The sequence below is a fragment of the Balaenoptera ricei genome, chromosome 7 (genome assembly GCF_028023285.1).
Source record: "Balaenoptera ricei isolate mBalRic1 chromosome 7, mBalRic1.hap2, whole genome shotgun sequence".
Classification (NCBI taxonomy): Eukaryota; Metazoa; Chordata; class Mammalia; order Artiodactyla; family Balaenopteridae; genus Balaenoptera; species Balaenoptera ricei.
The window spans coordinates 3085539-3109583 of record NC_082645.1 but is presented as its reverse complement, the minus strand read 5'-3'; the positions used below and the strand labels follow the sequence as shown (position 1 = coordinate 3109583).

The following is a 24045-nucleotide window of genomic DNA, read 5'->3' as shown; positions in this document are numbered from 1 at the left end:
CCACAACTACTGAAGCCTGCATGCCACAACTATTGAAGCCCGCCAGTCTAGAACCTGTGCTCTGCAACAAGAGAAGCCACCACAGTGAGAAGCCCGTGCACTGCACAGAAGACCCAATGCAGCCAAAAATAAAATTAATTAATTAAAAAAAAATACACGGGAGAGGACACAGCAAGAAGCTGGCAGTCTGCAAGCCAGGAAGAGATTCCTCACCAGACACACTATTTCCTGGCGCCTTGATTCTGGAATTATGAGAAATGAATGTCTGTGGCTTGAGCCATCCGGTCTGTGGCGTGGTATTTGTTACAGCAGCCCCAGCTGACTAAGACACTGCCCATGGGAGCACGTGGTGGACGGCTGACCTAGTCTCTGGAGGAAGGAGGCTTAAGCTAGACCTGAAAGACGAGGAGGCCTTAGCCTAGAGCAGGGAGAGAGCAGCCAGATGCGCTTTGTAGGCAGAGCAAAGAGGGTGGGTGAAAAGGGAAGCCGGAGAAGGCAAGCCACATGGGGCCCAACTTGTAGGCCATGGCAAAGAGTGGTTTCTTGTTTTTGCTTCTGCTTTAACTTCAATCTAAGTGGAGGGGTTTTAAACAGAGGAATGACAGGATATCTGCAAACATCAGGTGCCTGTGATGAAATTAGGGCATGGATGCCAGAGCACAAGGAAAAACAACAGGTTCAAGTCTTTGAGGTTTTGATGAAATGTACAAATGTTTCCCTGGCAGAGTATACATTAATCCACACCTGTGAGATAAACCTTTATCAGAAACAATCCATCTTTTGGTGAGCTGGCCACGGAGCAGTGCCCAAGGACCTGGGACAAGAGAGAAAACATGCCAGGGAGTGGGGAGGAAGCGTGCAGCCAGGATGGCCCCCGGGGGACCAGGCGCCCAGGACCTTGACCTTGGGTGGGCCCGCTGGCGAGCAGCCCAGACCCCACGTGAGCAGGGCAGGCACAGCAGGGCGGCCCACGTCACCGTGCACTCCTAGTTGGAAGCCCGGGGGGCTGAGCCCTGCATCGCACCCTTGGCACCCACCACGGGAATGGACGTGATCTTATCCCTGGCTGAGTTCACAGCCTCACAGCAGAGATGAACCTGGGCGCATGCCACCCTGAAAGGGTGCTGGGAAACCGTGCCACACGTGCCTCCCGAAGCCTCGAGGGGAACGGAGGACGAGACCATCCGCTTCTGAGGCAGGCGCTGCCCTCCTGGGCATCTCGCGGCCTGCTAATTCCTCAGTGGGCCCACGTCGGAAACAAACTCTCTCAGATTTAGTTTTATTTGCCTTTGAAGCAAATAGCTGCTGCCGGTCACAGAGCAGTGGAACAGAAAATAGACAACTGTATATATGCTGATCCAGACCCAAAAACTGCCACTGAGCTCCCCCAAGGCCGGGCCAGGCCTTCCCAGCACAGGTCAGGCCTTGGATAAATAAATGCGCCGGTCATTATTTGGCGACACGGCTCTGACCTCACCAGGCACAAGGGTTTTAAGGGGGACAGTAACACTAAATACAGCATCCAGCTCATAGCAGATGCCAAAAAAAAAAAAAGCATATAAAATCATTCATTATTGACTGTGCAAGGCACTACTGCAACTTTAACCTGAAGCAAGTTTGCAGCCCAATAAGAATTTAGATGTTAAGTTTAGAAAATGCAAATGAAATCAGTGCATATACAGAAACCTGAACTCTTGACATTTATTTTCACAAGCTTATTTCTTTTAAAAGCCATGAAACTCAGCCATGATACAAATGCCTATTTCTGCCCCATGAATAATCAACCTCATTTTGTTTATTTGAGTGGCTCTCTGAAATGGAGGTCTTAGACCCTGAAACTAGCAGGAAGGCTCCTCATGTTTGGCCATCGCCATAACCCACTCAAATATTATTTTAATTTCTTTAGGAAAAAATGATTTCACAGACCCTGAGCTCAAGAACTGGAACTGCATAACATAGGGGGAAGGTAGCTTCAGTGCGTTAACACCATCCTTCCAATACCTTCCAATACCTGAAGCATCATTATTCAGTCTCATCCCCACATCTCCTGATTAAACAAACAAGAGAACAGAAGCTTGGTGTGCAGACTGGAGAGATGTTTATTAGCGACGAGGAGAGAGTTCCTGGCAGGAAAGTTTACTTAGGAAAGCTAAAAAAATCATTTTTTCCAGAGGTCTTTAAAAAGAAGAAATAAATATACCTGCTCAAGTCAGTTTTGATATAACCATGCCTAGAAGCGGCTGAAAAGAGATTCTCTGAGCTTCCATTCTCACCCCAGGGCTCTCTTTCTGGTCACACAGACACACAAAAGCACAACCTCCAACAACATCATGACTCACAGACGTCGACCGCTGGCCGAAGCTGAGCACCACCAGACACCATGAGATCAGATCACAAAAGACCTGTGAGCAAAGCACTGCTGCTATGAAACAGTCACTTTTAAGCTCCAAGGACACATTTCTGCTGCCCGGACATTGATTTAGGCAAAGAAGATGCACTAACATTTTCCTACATCCTTGCGGGAGTGAGCCCAGCCATCCCCTTTCTAGAACAGAAGTTTTTGAAGCCAGAGTCAGGCTGCCTGGGAGCAATACCAAATGCAAATGAAGAAAGCTTCTCTTCAGTGCCAGCCGAAAGGAGGGGCCAGAAGGCTTCGCAAGTTCCAATACAGGACGCCTACAAATTTAAATTCAGGACTGTTGTGCTGCTGGTAGAATTCATCCCAATGCTCAGAATAATCTTCTGAAGCAGCTATTTACAAAAGCAAGCCACGGTCCTTCCCCATCCTCCTGAGGTGGGTGGCGAGCCCAGGGTGGCTCTGTCAACTACAGTTTTTGTGGCATGTGAGGTGAAGACCCTGCCAGGTACCTTCTGGTGGACAGAGGGATTCATTCACATCCCCAGCCCTGTTACAGAATAACCGGTTCTGTGTTTCAGGGTAAAGATGCCAACTTTTCCCAAGTTGCCCTTCTCTGAAGTGGACAACGGTAACAGAATTGCTGATGGGAAACCAGGCAAGAAACCCCCAACTTTGTGATGACGCAAAGCACAGGGATAATGCTCAGTGCATTTCAAAATATAATAAGTGTTTTTTAAATTTTTTATTGAAGTATAGTTGATTTACAGTCAATCAACTATACTTCAATAAAAAAATAAAACATTTTTCAAAGATACATGCACCCCTATGTTCATAGCACCACTATTCACAACAGCCAAGACATGGAAACAACCTAAATGTCCATCGACAGATGACTGAATAAAGATGTGGTTCATATGTACAATGGAATACTACTCAGCCATAAAAAAGAATGAAATAATGCCACTTGCAGCCACATGGATGGACCTAGGGATTATCATACTAAGCGAAGTAAGTCAGAAAGAGAAAGACAAATACCATATGATATCACTTAAATGCAGAATCTAAAATATTACACAAATGAACTCATCTACGAAACAGACTCACAGATATAGAGGACAGACCTGTGGTTGCCAAAGGGGGGGTGGGTGAGGGAGGGAAGGATTGGAAGTTTGGGATTAGCAGATGCAAATTATTGTGTATATGTAGGATGGTTATAAAACAAGGTCCCACTGTATGGCACAGGGAACTATATTCAATATCCTGTGATAAACCATAATGGAAAATAATATGAAAAAGAATGTATACATCTATAACGGAATCACTTTGCTGTACCGCAGATATTAACACAATATTGTAAATCAACTACACTTGAACAAAATAAATTAAAAGAAACAAAATAGACTAAGTGTTCATCTCTGTGCCCAAGAAAGAAGATTCCTTCAGAATATAATGAAAGAGGAAAAGAAGAATTAACATGTCTTGAGTATCTTCTGTACGCCAGGCCCTCTGCTGGACCCTGTACTTAATTTACTTCATTTAACATTCATGACAAGACTATGGAGTCATTAAGGCAAGTATTATTCTTCTCTATTTCATGGAATAGATAGTACATCCCACAGATAAAGCAAATGAAGGCTGGAGAGTAGAGAAGTTAAAGGCTGGAGTTCACAAAGTGGAAAGTGGCAGAATTAGGAAACGTACTGGGAGCTCAGTTCCTATCTTCCAGCCCTTCTCCTCAACACCCTCCGCTCGTTTCACTTCCCTGCTGCTCCCACCATCCCCATCCCCATCCCATTTCACCACATTTATCACTGGAATGGAATCAAGATGGGGAGGCAATATCTCAGTTGCAGATGCTCTGTAATGAGACTCTATTTCTGCTTTTTTCAAGCTCTGCACCATTGGAAAGGTCATTTAAAGTCCTAAACTCAGTTCCTTTATCTATAGAATGGGTATAGAGGCCAAACCTAGGTGTATTACAGTGAGAAAAAAAAGGAGGGAGAAGATATGCAAAAGTGGTTTAAAATCAAAAACTCAAATGTGAGGTGGTATTATCACAAAATCCCACCCAGACATGTTCCACCAGCTCCTCTACCGTGTGAACCTCATCATGAGAGAGAACAGTGGACTCCAGCACGTTCTTTAGAAGAGCAACCAGGTTATCTGCCTTCCATTAACTCATGGAGTGGCAAAGAGGCATAAATCCTCTGCTCACAGACTGACTGGAGCTGTCTTATTCATGGCGCCACCGCAAAGGCATGGGAAAGACATCCCTAAAAACTTTAAATAATCAGAATGGCCATGATAGTTGGTCTCCTCCAAAGATGACCACCCAATGACCCATACATTTAGGTGTCCATGTCCTGGTGTAGTTCCCTCCTTCACCGAAAACAGGTTGGTCCTGTGAATCCCTGTAATCTATAGAACCTGGCAGAAGTAATACCCTGCCACTTCCAGGACTTAGCTTTAAGAAGGTCTAGAGTCTTCTATTTTTGCCCTGAGTCACCATGTAAGAAGTCCCGTTGGCGAGACCAAGTGGAGTGAGACACAGAAAGCCATCCCAGCATCCCTGCTGAGCCTAGCCTTCTAGCCATCCCACCAAAGCAACAGACGTGGGTGAGTCATCTTGGATACTACAGCCTGGTGGAGCCCCCAGAGGATGGCAGTCCCAGCCAACATAAGGAGCAAAAGAACCACCCAGCTGAGCCTAAGCAACTCAGAACTATGAAAGAGAGTACAATGGTAGTGGTCTTAAACCCTAAGTTCAGGAATTGTTTATCATGCAGTATTAGAAAACAGTAACAATGAGAGGAGGAAGAGGAGGGGGAAAGCTGTCTTCATCTGAACCATCACTACATGCCTCATCCTTTACATACATCATCTAATCTTCACTAACACAGGCTTTATGGTACCAATTTACACATGAAGTTGGATGAGGTTAAGTAAGTTATCTAAGGTCGAGAAGAGATGGATTTGAAACTCAGCTCTGACCACAAAGCTCATTTTCTTAATAACTGTGTTACACTTTTCACAGAATATATCATATAATTACTGGTCTCTGATGCATAGTTGGAAAATTGGGTTAACAAAAAAAGTTGCTAATTATTAGACACTTATTTTAAGTAATATGAATGGAGGCCTTGTGTTACAGTGAAAATAGCTCTCAACGAGGAGCTTGGAAACTTGAACTTGACTTCTGACCTAATTACCAGCTGTGTAAAAATGAACAAGCAATTTGACTACCAAAAGGTCCCTTCTATAAAAAATGAAAATAATGTCTTAGATTTTTGTGGTACTTGTGGGATCAAAATGATATATTTAATATAAAGAACTTTTGCAAGCCAAAAAAAGGAAAATAAAAGTCCAATACAAATGTGAAGAATTGTTGAATTAATTTAACATTTCTCTACTCCGTAGTTATGACAGAAGTTCTGTTTCAAACTGTGTTTTCCTGCCTCCTTCCAAGATAAATGTTCATATAGATACTGTTTTGTTTGAGCTTTGGAACACATCACTTTTTTAAAAATGGGAAATAAACTCAAAGACAGCTACTTAATACATCATCACTTTTTATTAATATTTTTGGAGGCAAAATTGTAAAAAGCCGAAACCTTCTGGCCTCTAGTGAATGGCTATATTCTTCATCCCTTTGATGCACTGATTTATGAGTTTTGTTCCTGGGGAGGGAGCAACGGCTTTCAGCAACGTGTGATGAGAATACTCACGGTCCTGACGCAGGCAAAGAGAGGTCTCCTCGTGGTACTGGACACCAGGAATGAAGTACGAAAGAGATCATGGCTACAGAGGCTGTCTGGCAAAAAGCCAATGTGTATACGACGTTATCTGTTCTATTAAATGAAATGAGATACAAGGATTCTCATAAAGAGAAACTCTCTGCTCCTTGGGTGGGCAGTGGCAGCTAAGAGCATTACAATATCCTCTGAAGTCATTGCCTAGAATCCTTTTAGCAGCTTTTGTTTTAGAAACTAAATGGTGTCACTGGTAGTCTCAACAATTTATGGGACATCCTTTGATCGGAAATTAAACCTAGTACCAGAAAAATATAATACCTGTATAAAGCTTAAATTACAGAATTAAAAATAAGAGTTTTATTCGTGAACAAATTATGTGCCAACTCCTCAGTATGAGATGACAGGTGGTATGTTACACGCTTTCTCTTGAAGGGTTAAGATGCTACTTTTCCAAAGGCCCCAAAGCACGTATATTTTCTAGTATGTGAACACACGAAATATCGTGGCTTCTAGTGTGAAGTAGAAGGAACGACGGTAGATTAAAACTAAATAAAGCAATCTGATTCGTGCCATAATACAAATGTTTAAATAAACCAAGGATAAAGTTGGAAATATAATCTGATCTGTCTGATTTTGAATATGCAACTTAGTTTCTGAGCAATGGTACTCACAGCATATTATGCTAATAAAATATGTATAATATGTATATGTGTTTGCTTACACTTATGTGACATATTCTCATCCGCTCATTAAACAAAAGGGAACGTTACCCACTCTTCTTAAATCTAATTGCATAGAAATAGAAGCTGTGAGTAGGCAGTGAGACTAAACTCTTCATTAAAATTAACAATCCCATTAGGAAAAGTTATGCCTACAAAATAACAACTACTGTAGATTGATTATGGTTGATTCAGCATGCCTTTGTTCCAGCCTTCCTCAAATTGTATTTTTTATTATGAATATTAATAATATCTTGTTCATGTTTGCTTTTCTTTTTATCAAATAACATTTATGAGACGCTGAAGACTCCTCTTAAATCCACATGTAAAAAGGCAGGGTCAATATTCTCACAAGCATATTAAATTGTGGCTTCAGAAAAAGAATGACAAAGATAAAAATCTTGGGCATATTATAACCATTTAATTAGAAAATGAATGTGGCCACATGAACCGGTAGAGACATTTGATGATTCTGCCTTATCATTCTACAATATACGAAAGAACAATACACCTGTAGTTTAAAAAAAAAAAACAGCAAAAATTTCTTTTTAAATCTAGCACACTTGAGGTCCTTCACTGACAACTGTACCCAGGTAGGTATTTCCTTCTAAGCTGTGCCCTCTCTCTCTGTTTTCCTCATCCTCTCTGCCTTCTCTCCTAGATTCATGTAGCAACAGAAGATCATTTAATCCCAACCAACCAAACAATAACAATGGCTGGACAACTGGGCTGGAGACGTCATAACAGTCCCATTTTTCCCCCTACAGCCACTGGTCTATAACACACTGGTGGCGCATACACAATACTCACAAAAGGAAGAGGTGGATTTTGCACTTATATAGTCATTTAGCCAATGGTGACAGCCAAATGAAGAAATCAGGCATCAACATAAATGTCTTTCGTCTGAAGGACTCAAAGTGCTCAAGGACACTGGTTTATCTACGGAGCACAAGTTAATTTCAGAGTGAGGCAACAACAGACAGAGCTCTGTCAAGCAAGAATCGCACGGAAGACAAATATGTGATATCGCTTATATGTGGAATCTAAAAAAATGGTACAAATGAACTTATTTACAAAACAGAAATAGAATCACAGACGTAGGAAACAAACTTATGGTTATGGGGAGGGTGGGGAGGGGAGAGGGATAACATATACACTCTACTATATATAAAACAGATAACTGATAAGGACCTACTGTATAGCACAGGGAACTCTACTCAATTCTCTGTAACGACGTATATGGGAAAAGAATTTTAAAAAGAGTGGACAAATGTACATGTATAACTGATTCTCTCTGCTGTACAGGAGAAACTAACACAACATTGGAAATCAACTCTACTCCAATAAAAATTAAAAAAAAAAAAGAACCACATGGAAGCACAACTCAGGGTTTTCAAGGCCGTGAGAAGCACAAATAAGCAATATAAGCGGAGAACCAAAAGGATTCACTTTATGGAATTTCGAACAATATTCAGAAGTATCCACACTAATAACCACAACTACTTTGAATCATTTGCAAGCTTTCAAGTACATGAACAGAGTTACAATAGGTGTAGCAATGGAAAGAAATAAATATAGGGAATACATGAGTTATCAAGCAGTTAAATGCATTTGTATTCATAAATATGTAAGAAAACTGGAAAGCTTATCATAACTAATTGCTCCCAAGAACAATTTTAGAGAAAAAGCAGCAAAGCCTTTCATTTTATACCACTGCATTGTTCTGCTGCCTGTTTTGGGGGGAAAAAGTGTTAAGAACATTTCTGGAAAATAGAAAATAATCACGGAAAAAGAAAAATCATTATTCTGTGTAATCTTATGTGAACAGCCAAAAGCCAGATGCATGATTTCCTGCACAGATTAAACAGAATGTGCAGACAGTGAACAGACCTGGAGTCCAGTCCTTGGAGACCAAACAGACAAATGATGGGACTCAACCCTGTACGCCGAAATCTCAGCATCTCCAGGGATGAATCAACTCAAGAGACCTGGCAGCAAAATCGGTGTGACTCCTATACTGTGCCCACTGTCATTTCGGATCAAGCTCCCCATGAGGAAAACCAACAACAGTGCCCTTTAGCCAGACAAAGAACCAGATTCCCAACAGCAGGGTGTGGTCTCTTCTCTGTGTTGCAGACACTCCCTTGGCAAATACAGGCCACTTCCAATTCAGGGAGCTCTAATAGCTGCGTGGGGTCATTTATGGCAATGTTATACCACACACACGATTTGAAATAGCGGGACTGTTTTAAGTGCATTTTATAGAAGAAGTATTTGGACTATAGAGCACCCACCCAAAAAAAGACACATGCCTGCAAAGACACCCCAGTTTCATCAAGTTTTCACTGCTTCTGAAAAGCAGTGCTAGATAAGAGCCTTGCTAGATAAGGCTCCTAAGGCAAAAGAATCTAAAAGTTTGGGGCCCTTCCTGATTCTCCATCTTGGCAACTCTTTTCCATCTGGTCACTGAAAAAAGAATGGAGGTTCTTACACTGTGAGAACTCATGAAATGTCCCTTCTTTCCTATTCTCATGCCACCCCCCTAATCCAGGTCTTCATCCTGTCCTGCTGGACAGAGCCAGTCTCCTATTCATCCTGCATCCCACTCCCCACCCAGATCCCATCCCCTATGCACGTCTTCAGGTGCGTGCTTCTAACATCTTTCACCCATACAGCCTCTGACTCAGAAACCTCAATGGCCTCCAAAGCATTTTCCAAAATAGGTTCCCCATTAAAAATGGATTCAGCGATCAAAGTATTTTGGGAAACTTAGAGATTACAATGCAGATTAGCACATTAAAGCCTCAGAGAATGTCTGCAGGAGAGAAAATCTGTTTAACTTTCCCTCAGCTTTTCTTACCTTTCAACCATGCGGACTTGTTTTGACCAATACACCTATAACACCCAGCGGAACTACTGTTCCAGGGAGACATGTCTTGGGCAATGCTACCCCAGGGGACCAAGTCCAAAGTGCTCAGCACACAGACACTGAGCCATATGGATGGGTCCCTACTACTTCTCCATCTTCAGCAACCCCTTCTCCTGCAGGGCTGCTTCAAGTGCCTGCCTCAGAGGCTGAGAGCAAGCCCTCTCCTGACTACATCTTTCTCCCACCTCCCGTTACGCTGATTTCCTACGCTGTTTTTGTTACCTTACGGGTGTGTTTCCTCTTCCACCTAGATAGTAATGTCCTCTCTCCTCCAGGACATTTGTATCTTAAAACTAATTTTATAATTAACTTATAACTAATGACATTCTGTAACGACTTACTACGAATTCATGAAATCTGGGACAAGGTCTTGTGCCGTGTAAGTGTTACACAAATGGTCTCTTTGAATGAAAATAAGGTGGATGTCTCCAAACGTGTCAGTGTAGGAAGAAGAAGAGCGTGGCCATAAGGACACAGAATGAAAACCTCAGAGTAATCGTAACTTAGCAGAGCGGGGGAGGGATGTCCACAAAGCAGCATCAGGATTCCAAGAGTTCTGGAAAACCACCACCAGTGCCAGAAATGTCTAAGGGGGAATCACAGACACAAAGGTGTGTACACCAAACCCTAAAATGGGCTGTCCAGTGAAAAAGAGGATGCATTCCCCAATATGATCTGAGGTAGACGTGATGATATGCAGGAAGAAGAGAAAAATGACAGTCCTTTTGGGCCATGTTAAATCCCAAGTTAGCTAATTTCCTAATTCCTAACATAAGAAATTCCTAAGCTTCCTCACTTCTCCGTTTTCTTCCTGCTGTCTAGTTAACAAATATGTATGAAAAGCCTTAATGCATTGAGGACTCAGCAAAAAAGACAAGTGGAAATGCATCAGGAAAATCAAGATAGACTCTGAGGTACAGAGGAACAAAGGTTTCTACCTTCTGAATGAAAGTCTTAGTGAAAGATAAGAACAATTTAAAAAAATACCTTAATGCAGCAAGGATGAGATCAGCTAAAATAATTCACAAAAGCAGGAAGTGGGCAGAATCATGCAATTGCAAATGTGTGTGTTTCTTTTGTTTACTTGTTTCTTTTGACAACTAATGACTTTCTATTATTGCTCAATGTTCAGTATTAGAAGAATGGATGCTGGCTGCAGTCACTCTAAGTCTGACACGCTGCCTGACACATGGTAGGTACTTAACCCCAGTCTGTTGAGGCAACTTATGAATAAATAAGTGAATGAAAGATGGCAGGCAAGAAAGCCTTCCTTCCGGTGACGCAGAGAAATGCTGTGTTTGGCTGGAATTCTTTTTGTGCTGGAATTCCTTTAAACTGGAACACAGCGGACACTGAGTTGTAAAGATCAATCTATGCCTTCTCAAGTGAATACCTGTTTCCCTTAAAAATATCATTATGAAGGATTAAAATTCATATGCCCAACAAATATTTAGATAGCCTATGTGATTCCCTTTTCATGTTGCAGTGATTCAGGCAAATTTAGGATTCCTAAGATAAAAGCATCACTCTAGAAATTTGAGAAGACAGTCCATTTTATACAATCTCAATGGGAAAAAGATGGAGAGTGACAGCTGAGTTTGGACACCTGTCACCAGGGAGGAGGTATGGAGAACAGCATTACAATATTAGAATATTAGCATGTTTAGGTGAAAAAACAAGGTGTGACTAAAAGGAAAAACAAAAGAGGAGAAGTCAAGTTATCAGAATTTGCATCAGGTGAAACGTGTGTTGAATCCTATATTTGACTCTGACGCCAGTGGTCAATAATCTGTGCTATTTTAGAATGCCATACTAACCATTTGGCACATGCAAATGTGTATTTATAAACTTGATATGATTTACATTAGAGAAAATTTTGGTAGCCTCAATGTTATACGATGAAAAAACAGAAATAAATCCAAAAAGTCACTGATGATAATGTGGTCTTTAAACTAAGGAAGAACTTCACAAGGGAGGTAAGACATTTTTCCTGGAGGCATTTGCAATAAAAATGAACAAAGAACTGAGAAAGGGAAGAGAATGAATTCCTCGCTGGCTGGTTAACAAAGCCCAGTCTTTTCTTTCTCTCTTTTCTATAATGCTGTGAACAGAGTGTAAGGGATCAAGAGATTGTTGAACCCAAATCCAACCTTGGATAATGTAATTATTAAATAAAACACTATCAATATTTCCAAAAAACTCATTCAAACCACCTGAGGTAGGTTTCTCTGGTAAGGATAACTCTCTCCTTTACAACCAATAGTATTTTGTTAATAACACTGCTATGAAACTTAAGTTTACCTTTATAATATCATATCTCTACAATGGAGAAATAACATCTCTCTCACAGATCTCAAGACTGTTGCCGCCTTTAAAAAACTATGTGTCTCTACCAAATGTAAAATAGATAGCTAGTGGGAAGCAGCCGCATAGCACAGGGAGATCAGCTCGGTGCTTTGTGACCACCTAGAGGGGTGGGATAGGGAGGGTGGGAGGGAGGGAGACGCAAGAGGGAAGAGATATGGGAACATATGTATATGTATAACTGATTCACTTTGTTATAAAGCAGAAACTAACACACCATTGTAAAGCAATTATACTCCAATAAAGATGTTAAAAAAAAAAAGCACTTTTCAAAGAGAATGATGAATAGACAAAAAAAAAAAAAAGTATGTGTCTGACACACACCAGGGCTTACTAAGTGACAGCTGTCTTTATTATGATAACGTTCCTTATTATTATGCTGGTTTTTTTCTTATCATATCGACACCTCCTCTCTTCCACCTTGAAAGCTGAGAACAAACTGTGTTTTTCATCTCTGCATCCCTGCACTGTGTGAAACACAGTGCCTTTCCCAGGCAGTGGATGAACTGAACGTTAACTGAAAGTTTCTAGGTTTACCTTAGAGACTAAACTGTTTGCATTTCAAAGAGAGAAAGAGGTGTCATCTCCCATCATACTGGTGGAAGGCATGTGCCCCTTCAGAAAGTAGCTGTAAGGGCTTTAAACTGTAACTTCCCTATAATGGTTGTCCTCTGTGGTGTACTGGGAGCTGGTTCAAAGATGAGATGGATGTGAAAAAGGCAGTCTTACTAGGTCTCAACCAAATGGAAAATAACATGAAAAGACCACAGAAGAGAGCGTATGCTAATCTCCTTGAGCATTCGGGACTGTCCTAAGCCCTTGAAATATGTTAGACTTTATACTTTACACCTTATAAATGCATATTGTTTTCTCTTTTATTAATAAGGAAACCACATCGAGGTTAGTTATAGACATTAATAACTTTGCCTCAGATTACATCGATGGTATCAGGATCTGAGTCCAGGTCTACAAGACTCCTAGGTTTAAACTCTTAACCACCTGCCAGGTAACCTGCAGTTTTAGTAACACTCTGAGTTCACGATCCATTTAGAGGCCATAGTCTTACCTACAGCAGTAAGCGCCATGACCTATTTTCGACATCTTTCAACACAACACAACACAACATACACTGATCCATTTGCTTCCCTTCTTTTCAACTCTCCCTGGCTGTCACAGAGCCTGAGAACCTGGGTACCAGCATCCTCCTTAACACATTTTGTAGGTTAAGGTCATATCAAGTAACATGAAATAGTCATGCTGTCTGAGATGAGCAACAAATTCACAGGGACTGTTTACTTAATCCACTACCATCTAAGAAGACTGAGCATGGGGAGACACATGAACAGAGTTACTGGGAGAGAGAAGACTGGAAGAGAGTAATATTTAGAAAGCAATCTTGGTCAGAGGCAGCAGCCTTCGGCAGCAATACCGTAGGACTTCACTGCAGCAAGAAAGCCTCTCAACCACCCACGTTCTGTGTCCTTTAAACCACACCTACAGAAAGCCCAAAGGGCAAAACTATCAGATATTTGAAAGGAACACAGCTAATGGATCAGATGAAATGGCACAGCTCTGCAGAAAAAGCAAGGAGGCTTGGAACGCAGAGCCTGGTCTCTAAAAATGCTCCTCAACAAATATTTATTGAACAGAAAATAACGGGGCCTCAGATTAGAGAGTCGGGGGGGAGACCGACCCCCCTGAACCAGGGTGACATTAGCCATCATCACAGTGCCCACAACTTTCCTCTGTTCATGTCTCTCACATTAAATAAGAAAATCAGAGGAGGATGCCTAGGGTTGGAATCAACCACACCTCTCTCTAAACTTCATTTGAAAACCTCAGGGATCCAGCAGAAGCTGCAGAAGTCCCCTGTCAGAGGAGGGTCCACTAGGTCCAATCGAATCCCCCCACCAAAAAAAATACATATATGTATAAAATACATATATATAATATATATATAATGTGTTTTTCATTGACATACAATCAACTTAAACATGTAAGTTCAGCTCTAGTCAAAATGTTATAATGTCTAAGAATGAAAATAATACATGGGAATGCCAAATAAGAGTAACAGGATTGGAAAAAAAGATTCTCCAGCAAAGAAAAACCAAAAAACCAAAAACCGAAAAACCAACACATCTAAAGGTTTCCACAGAGCCTCATGTTACTAAATAAGAAAAAGCTTCCTTGGGTATCTCCATTCTTTCCTAACAACAGACCTTACTCTGTGATTACTTTCTTGGCTTATCTGTTATCTAGTGGTACCCACAGCCAGCCTCTGGCCATAATCAGCTCCTTATGATATACCATCTTGCTTGTAAACCTTCTCGGAATAAAACTTTTCAAAATGACAAACAAGAGCCTCGCATGATGTCTGAAATGCCAACCAAATTTTCTATCTATCAGTTGGCATTCTAGACATCGTTTCTGGAGGAGAGTCACGAATGATATTCACAGCTGAGACGTGAGAGACAGCTGCCCTCCATGTTGAAGGGTAAGAGAAAAGGAACAAATCTACATAAAGGCCTTCTGTACATTTTCCCTATAAATGATAACAAAGAGAAATTTCTATTTATCCATCTGTTTTCATAGACAACCCCAGTTTTCAAAGTAGTGGGTGAAAAATGACCAAAACCCTGATTGTCTTCATATGGCTCAGACAAGGCACAAAAACTCGTGTTTTATGCTCTAAGTACAGAAAATTGCTTCATTTCTAAAGTAAATATATACCAGAAACTTGCGGATATCTCAAGAATGTCTTGTAGCTAAAGAAAGTAACATCTTGCCTACTCATTTTGCTTAATTTGCTAGTCTCCCAGCAACTTTGCGCTAACACTTTCATCCCATTTTAGATCCTGGGATGAGGCAATAGTCCAGAGCCCCAGAAAGCCTCCACCTCCAGCCGCCAGCCCTCTCAGGATGGAGTTTCTTCCCAGGATGCCTTTCTGGTACGGTGCATGTTCCATGCATTTCACTTATCTTCCCCAAGCTGCATTCCACTAACTAAGCTTCATAAGCTTCTTCTGAATTGTTTATTCTGTGTTTTAAAGTTCCATCAGCTGTTGGGATGATTTGCAAGATTCTTTTTCTTTTTGGTTAAGCAGGACTGATGAGCCTTACTGGGCCTTTTGGTGGAATCCCTGCTATTTAAAATTCCTGCTGCTGGAATTAAAGCAGATAAAGCCTGTGAAAGCCTTTTGTAAACTGTAAAGTCCTGGTCAAATGTAGTGTGCTGTTATAATATTAACCATCATGGCAATAACCACAATCCAGCTATAATGGAGGCATTAGAATGATGACAGCCATTTGGGCTCTGTCTCTGCTCCATTCCCAACTCAGGGCCTTGGTTGGTGTCCCACACTGGAGAACCTCACAAGAAAGTTTTGTTGGCACGAACAAATGAATGACTTCAAAATGTCACATCGTTTTCCAAATGAATGTCCACGGGCAAAACGAAGCTAGGCATGACAATTTAGATAGTGAAAATACTCTGCTCAAAATACTGGGGTGCTCAGAAAAATACTGCAGAACAAAAACTTCTTTTAAAGATAATTTCATTGATAATAAAATCTGGCCCTTTGCCCTCAGTACTGGGGAGGAAGAGAAGGGGTACAGATGGGGACAGGAATTGCTATTAGTCCGGAAAAATTTCTATTAGTTCACAATAGCTTAGAGGAGGAAGCTGCCATCCCAGAAAAGGGGAGGTGGTAATGGGTTTGGGGGGTTAATATGCGAAAACACAGAAGTGGTAAAGGTCATCCCAGCACTGAACATCCCAAGCTCAGGCTTATTCCCCAGATTGTGTCTTTCTGGGTTGGAAAGGACCAGCTCTCTGCGGGAGAAGGGAAGAGGCAGTGCAGTGGGAGGAGAGAAGTCGCTGAGGAAGAGGTACCGATAGGAAAGGAATTATTTTTGGAAAATGCTTTCCTGAGCACTTGCAGGAACAGTTCCGGTCATTAAAGACGTGATCTATTTTAAGTAACTATGTGTAGGATGCGGTGTGTGTGAGCTGACAGTAGAAAGGAAGATGATCGCGTCCAGAAACAGCGGCCCCGTTTACCCGTCGCAATAGAATCCTTGAGAATAAGAAGGGAAACTCACTCGGGGGAGACTGCTGGTGACTCAGGAAAGCAAATGCAGGCACCAAACCCTATGCCTAGGGGATGAGGCTTTCCTAAGAGCCCCTTTTTACTAAGGGGTGGGATGGGGCGGGGCGGGGCCTAGAGTTGGGAAGGGTAGCAGGCAGTCTGCAGGGCTCCAGCGGCGGGGAGGGCCCCTGTCCCAGCGTGGCCGCTGAGCTCCAGAAAATATCGCATTTCTGCCCATCAATCAGCATTAAGCTGCGGTAGGGGCTGAGCTTTCGGCACAGGCAGTTGCCAGTAGCAACAGGGCACACACCAGTAGCTCCTGGCGAGCTGGGGCGACAGCAGCCAGTGAGGGGCTGCCAGGGCCAGACGCCCTGAGCCGGGTAGACAAGGTCAGGGACCCACTGGTGATGGGCCTGGGGAGGGGGTGGGGATGAAGGCAGACCCCAGGGGCCACAAGGTGGCCCAGGCCGCTGGCCCCCGGGGGTCGGGGGACGAAGGGTTTCCGGCGGCACAACATTGCCTGTGCCAAGTACAGCAGCCTCCCGGGCCCCCTTGGAGGCGCCTGGCTCTGCTGGCCCCGGGAAACAGAAGTCAACGCCAAGGGGCAAAAGGGGCACTGGTGCTGTGCTTGGGTGCGTCGGAGTTGTCAAGATCCGCGCCTTCCCCGCCACCCCTTCCCCCTTCAGGAGTCTCTGGAGGACGCCAACGTGGAACTGTGTCTGCACGTGTGCTTGTTTTCATTTGCGCTTCCAGCGCAAAAGCGAGGTCCCACGGGTGGAAAGGAGGGCGGGTGTGTGTGTGCGCGCGCGCGCGTGCGTGCGTGTTGTGCGGGGCTCGGACTGCGTGGGAGCCGGAAGGGGGATGAAAGCACGCACACCCGGCTCCCACCCACCGCCTGAGGAGCGGGGCCAGGTGCAGGCGCTTGGGGAAGAGAGCCCGTGACCTCGTGCCACCTCTCCGAACTTCTCCCCCTGCTGTTGGGATCCGGTAAGGTGGAAAAAGAAGGGCGACGGTGAAGGAGGGCGGTAGAGGGCAGAGATGGACCGAGGAGACCAGAGGGAGGCACAGAAGCAGGGAGTCCGCGCGGACTAGTGGAAGCAAAGGGGCCGAAGGGTCAGGCTAGGGAGCGCGGGCGGCGTGCGCGGCCGGCGCGCCCGGGAGGGGAGCGGGCTGGCGTCTCCTTACCTGGCCAGTGGTGGAGCATTTTGCAGCGGGTCGGGGTCGGGGTCGGGGTGGGCAGACCCTGCAGTGCGGTCACTTCGGGGGCAGCAAGGCGCTGGCCGCGGAGCTTGGACTTGACCAACTTGCCATGTCCGGGGCTCGCGGAGGCGTCCGGCGCTCGCGGAGGCGTCCGGGGCCACGCGCGCCGCGCCGCCCACGCGCGCCCGGCAGCCGAGCCTCCTCCGTGCGCTCTTCCGCTTTGTGTTGCGCAGGTCTTCCTGCGCCTGCCTCCCGGTGTCTCGGTGCCCTCTCGGCAATGGACTTTTTCCCCGGCCTTCCGGGAGGCCCCTCGGGTCCGCGAGCCACTTTCCTCCCGGAGGCGCGCGTTAAACAGCTGCCCCGTCGCGCCTGGCGGGGCCGCGCGGTGCGCTCCTAGCAGGCGGCTCCGTCCCACAGATTCCCGCCCCCCACCTTCTCCCCCTCCCCGCCCCTCCGCCGTCCCCCCATCAGAAGCTGCTTAGGATCAGGCTGTCAAATCCGGCCCATCTGCTGCAATCATAATCAGTCTCAACCGAACGGGTCTGACAAATCTCTGCCTGGAGCCGGAGTTGGGGAAGCCGGTGGGTGAGGGGAGGGGAGGAGGGGGCGACAGGGACCCGCGCGGGGAGAGGGGGGCCTGTGAGGCTTCTATTGTCTGCCCCAAACAGAGGAACTGGAAGGGGAAATGGGGATCCCGAAAGAGAAATAGTGCTTTCCTTTCCCAGTTCCCAGTAAGAAAAATCAATCCATCCCGGCAGGCCCCTGGCATAGCCCTCCCCTTACCCGCATCCCAAACCGCTGCTTGCTCTGTCTGGGTGGAACGAATTTCTGCTAATGAACTGAACAAACAGGTCCTGTAACCTTATCATCAGGCTGATCCAGAGACTGGCACGGATATCCAAAGTACAGTATTGTAATTGGCAGGTAAGAGCTGGAACTAACAGTCGTTTGTCTGGAGTCAGAAGTTGGTTCCCAAGTACATTTGGGGATCAAGTTGATGGAGGGAGAATCAGCGTGTAATTCGCGATGAAGCTGGGCCCTTTGCCTCCTGTTGGCATTTTGAGAGGTAAAAGGAAAACCTGATTTGGGCAAGAAAATGCTGCACTCAGTTTAGCCCCAGCCTAAGTTTAAAGAATTCTCTTATTTCCCCCCATATTCTTGTGGAAATGCTCTTCTTAAAGAAATGTTACTTTATTAGAAAATCATGACTTCTAAAACTGATATTTTTTTCCAACTAACATAGTTTCTTCTACAGATGAAATACGGTGCTCCTTTCCGTAATATACTTTTAACTATTTTAATATGCCATATTTCTACTGGTCATAGGCTTTTGAGGATTATGGCAAAAGTTTTTTTCTTTTTTAATAAAACAGCAGTCCTAGATATACATAAATCTTAAAGCATAAAGAATACAACCAATGGGATTATGCCTGGTTTTGTACATTCTTCTTAAGTGCTGGAAAAGTTCAATTATCCTGAATGACAGTATTTGTTAGGGAAATAATTTGCTGGATAAACCAATCACCAGTTGAAACGTGGAAGAAAAATGTTAAGCCATTTATTCAGATAGGTATAAGAGCTAGGCAAAAGTAAGTATACTTTACTGTGAAAATTGAATAGAGCTTCAAATTAGTGCTCAAATCTTTCTTTTGCTTTATGCTATAATTGAGAAATGTGGTCACAGTAAGCCCCAAATTATCTAGCCAGAGACTGTGTCCTCTATTTATTTTACAGCCCAGTGGTACTTACAACAGCATTATGCAATCATGGGCACTCCATGAGTACCAATGGTTTGGAGTTTTGACTTACAGCTCAGAATTAAAATCATTTACATCACTGTGGCTTGACAGGTGAGGTAAAATGAAGTTCAAGGGTTCCTCTCCCCAGTAAGTAAATAATATACGTCAAGAACAGCTATGGATCCGATTTTAAGATGTTTTCATTAAGATTTAAATGTTTGTGATTTTTCATTGTCAATTTGTTTAATGTGTTTGTTAATCTTAAAGATTTTGTTAAAAGATTGATCAAAATGGTACCAAGAAATAAATATTTCCAAAAAGGTCCTCCTCTCCACCAGAATGAAATATCATGCTGGTGAGTAATTTAAGGAACAGTGTCCAAGAAATTGGTGTTGTCCACGGAGGTAAAAGTTGAGTGGAGAGTCAGACCGTGGGCTGCAGGCACCTTCCTGCTGTGTTCTGCAGTGTTTTTTCCCCCCAAGTTGCTGGTGGGGAGGGGGGCATTGCATCGGGACTGAGTAAGTGATAGGCGAAATTGATGGCCCCACCTCCAATTCATCATGTCCTTGGTTCTTCAAAATATATCCTGCCCAGTTCTCTCAGTTATTTACTTCTCAGTCATTGATTGAGTGCTTATACTATGTGTCAGTGAGGGGAAATAAATATGAGTAAAAAAATCAGAAAAAACCATTTTGACCACGTGGAACTTACATTCTGGAGGGGAAGACAGACATTAGAAAAGAATAAGGAAATAATATTTTCTGTTAGAAAGCAATCAGTGCTATGGAGAAAAATAAAGCAGGGAGGGCTGGGTGATATTCAAGTCTAAACAGAGTTCTCAGTGATGATCCCACTGAAAGTGCTACGTGTGAGTAAATAAAGGAGGGGAGGAAGCAGGTAAGTCATGCAGGTATCTGAGGGAAGATGGTCCCAGGAAGCAGAAAGAGCAGGTGCAGTGGCCCTTAGAGGTAAGTGTGCCTGGGTGAGGCCTAAGAACAGCAGTGAGGCAAAGGGATGGAACCGAGGGATGGAACAGAGGGTTCATGGGGGTAGTCTGAGAGGGCAGATCATTGGGTGGGACTTAGTCCAGTTTAAGGACTGGCTTTTACTCTAAGGGGTGTGGGAGGGGCAGGGAGGCAGAGGATCTTGAGCAGAGGAACTTCGTGATCTGACTTTTGTTTAAGGAATCATTCTGGCTACCGTATTGCAAATTAATTATAGGAGAAAAAGAGGAAGGAAAGGGGGAGATATGTTATTAGGCTACTGGGCAGAATCCAGGTAAGAGAGGATGACTTGCACGGGACCCTAGCAAGAAGAATAATGAGAACTGCTGGCAGTTTGGGATGGTTTTGAATTTAGAGCCAACAGTATTTGCTCAGGAGAGAGGGTTTGGAAATCAAGGAAGGAATAAAAATAACTCCAAGTGTTTGGACTTTAGAGGCGAAAAGAATGGAGTTGCTATTAATTGAAATGGGAAAGACTATGGTTAGAGTAAATTTTGGTGGAAGAACCCAAGGTTCAGTATTGGATGCCTACTAAATTAAATTTTTTTAATAGTTAATTTATGCAAAGCCCTTAGAATAGTTCCTGGTTTTTGCTAAGGACCATATAAATCTTTGCGGTGCTGGAGCTTGTGTTAGTGGGGTATATGTTGATGGCTGTTATTGTTATTATTGATGTTTGCCAACCAAAATGAGATATTGAGAAGGCAGTTGAATAATATTCATGTATTATGTTCAAGGCACAAGTCCAGGGTGGAGATGTAAATTTGGGAGTTGTATAGATGGTTAAATTCATCAGATTGGGTAGGTCGTTAAGGCTGAGAGTAGTTAGAAAAGAGAACATGTTCAAGGATTAAATCCTGAGAGGCATGCCAACTTTAAAAAGTCAAGAGGATGAAGAGGAACCAAAAAAGGAGGCCACCCCAAGTGGCAACCAAAGATAGAGAAGGTAAACCAGGAGAGTGGACTCCCCCAGGAACCTAGTATAGAAGGTATTTCAAAAAGGAGGGAGTGGTACTTCCCTGGTGGCACAGTGGTTAAGAATCCGCCTGCCAGTGCAGGGGACACGGGTTCGATCCCTGGTCTGGGAAGATCCCACATGCCACGGAGCAGCTAAGCCCGTGCGCCACAACTACTGGGCCTGCGTCCCTAGAGCCCGAGCTCTGCAACAAGAGAAGCCACCGCAACGAGAAGCCCATGCACCGCAATGAAGAGCAGACCCCTCTCGCCACAACTAAAGCCTGCGCGCAGCAACAAAGACCCAACGCAGCCAAAAATAAATAAAATATAAAATTAAATTAAAAAGGAGGGAGTGATATGCTAATCAGTCTCCTGATATGATTTTCTCCATAGAGAACCCAAAAGAACAAGTAGGAAGGCTAATGAGAGAGTTGATAAAGGGTAGAGAAAAACTTAATTATCTCTTGTCTGTTTACAGTACAACATCCAGGGTGTCCCAGCACCTAAGTAAAGATCGGGGCATGAAAGGTATTCAGTGTGTGCTAAATCAAGTAATGAATCAATGAAGGATCAAATGCCTTATTCTGCAAAGTATTTCTCAACTTAAGGTCCATGGATGATTTCGGAGGGGTTGTCTATTGTAAAATTCAAGAAATATTGGCGTAGGACAAGGTTTCTGAGAGGGAAGAGAGATGTTTCCCTTTCAGTAAGCAATGTCAATAGACCAAAGATTTCTAGCCCACAAGTTTCATATAGAACATTTTCTCAGATCATGTTCAATAAAATTTAAATTAGTAACAAAGAAACAACTCACATACATATAGAAGTTAAAATATTCTTCTATGAGTAATCTTACAACTTAAGACAACAACCCAATTAAAATGAGCAAAAGATTTAAATACATTCTTATCCAAGAAGATATAACAATGACAAATCATTGCATGAAAAGATGCTCATCCTGGGCTTCCCTGGTGGCGCAGTGGTTGAGAATCTGCCTGCTAATGCAGGGGACACAGGTTCGAGCCCTGGTCTGGGAAGATCCCACATGCCACGGAGCAACTGGGCCCGTGAGCCACAACTGCTGAGCCTGCGCGTCTGGAGCCTGTGCTCCACAACAAGAGAGGCCACGATACTGAGAGGCCCGCGCACCGCGATGAAGAGTGGCCCCCGCTTGCTGCAGCTAGAGGAAGCCCTCGCACAGAAACGAAGACCCAACACAGCCCAAAAAATAAATAAATAAATAATAATTAAAGGTGCTAAAAAATAAATAAATGTATTAATCTTAAAAAAAAAAAGATGCTCATCCTTATTAGTCATTGAAAAAAGCAAATTAAAATCTCAATTAGTTTTACTCACACCCACTAGAATTGACAAAGTTAAAAAGACTAACAATAACAAGTGTTGGCAATGATGTAGAGCAACTTAATTTCTCATACATTGCTGGTGGAAATGCAGAATGGTATGGCAAGTTTGAAAAGCCAATTGGCAGTTTCTCAAAAAGTTAACCATGCACTTAAAAAGACCATCCAGCAATTCTACTCCTGGGTATTTACCCAAGAGAAGTGAAAACGTGTTGACATAAAGACTTGCATGTATATGTTTATAGCAGCTTTATTCATAATATCCCCAAACTGGAAACAATCCAAATTTCCATCAACTTGTAAATAGATAAGCAACCTCTGGTAGATCCATCCATACCATGAAATACTACCCAGCAATCAAGAGTAACCAACTACTGATAAACTTAACATGCATAAATCTCATTCTTTTCATTATGCAAAATGAAAGAATATCATACTTTGTGATTGGCTTTTGTTTGATTTCATTTGCTTCTAAAAAAAATCTAGAGACAAAAAGAAGATCACTGTTGCCTGGGGTTGGGGATGGAGAGGGGATTTGACTATACAGAGGCACAAAAGGGAAGTACTGGCATGTGAAAAATATTCTATATCATGATTGTGGTGGTTACAACACTATATTTTGTCAAACTCATCAAATTGTACACCTAAAAATCGGTGAATTTTATTGCATGTAAATGAAACCTTGATAAAAGTAAGTTTATGAATCACTTTGCAGTACACTTGAAACTAACATAACAGTAAATAAACTATATTTCAATAAATAAATAAAAGAATAAAGGATTCTTTTGGTAGGGGAATTACAGTGCTTTCCCATTGAGAAGAGGAGGCTTATCGCAGAATTTCACAATTTGTAGGGAAACACAAAAGACCCCAAATAGCCAAAGCAATCTTGAGAACGAAAAATGGAGCTGGAGGAATCAGGCTCCCTGACTTCAGACTATACTACAAGCTACAGTAATCAAGACAGTATGGTACTGGCACAAAAACAGAAATATAGATCAATGGAACAGGATACAAAGCCCAGAGATAAGCCCACGCACATATGGTCTCCTTATCTTTGATAAAGGAGGCAAGAGTATACAGTGGAGAAAAGACAGCCTCTTCAATAAGTGGTGCTGGGAAAACTGGACAGCTACATGTAAAAGAATGAAATTAGAACACTCCCTAACATCATACACAAAAATAAACTCAAAATGGATTAAAGACCTAAATGTAAGGCCAGACACTATCAAACTCTTAGAGGAAAACATAGGCAGAACACTCTATGACATAAATCACAGCAAGATCCTTTTGGACCCACCTCCTAGAGAAATGCAAATAAAAACAAAAATAAACTAATGGACCTAATGAAACTTAAAAGCTTTTGCATAGCAAAGGAAACCATAAAGAAGACAAAAAGACAACCCTCAGAATGGGAGAAAATATTTGCAAACAAAGCAATGGACAAAGGATTAATCTCCAAAATATACAAGCAGATCATGCAGCTCAATATTAATAAAACAAAGAACCCAATCCACAAATGGGCAGAAGACCTAAATAGACTTTTCTCCAAAGAAGATATACAGATTGCCAA

The 24045-nt window shown here is 43.0% G+C and overlaps 1 protein-coding gene and 1 long non-coding RNA gene across 6 annotated transcripts in view; one reads left to right on the top strand and one right to left on the bottom strand.

Annotated features, from left to right (window-relative positions):
- Positions 1-24045, bottom strand: part of NCKAP5 (NCK associated protein 5) — a 1059956-nt gene that overhangs the window by 599546 nt on the left and 436365 nt on the right. The window lies entirely within an intron of this gene.
- LOC132368870 (uncharacterized) overlaps positions 17050-24045 on the top strand; it is a 101610-nt gene continuing 94614 nt past the window's right edge. Inside the window, exon 1 of the long non-coding RNA XR_009504170.1 lies at positions 17050-17198. This is a non-coding gene — a long non-coding RNA (uncharacterized LOC132368870). The remainder of the gene's footprint in view (positions 17199-24045) is intronic.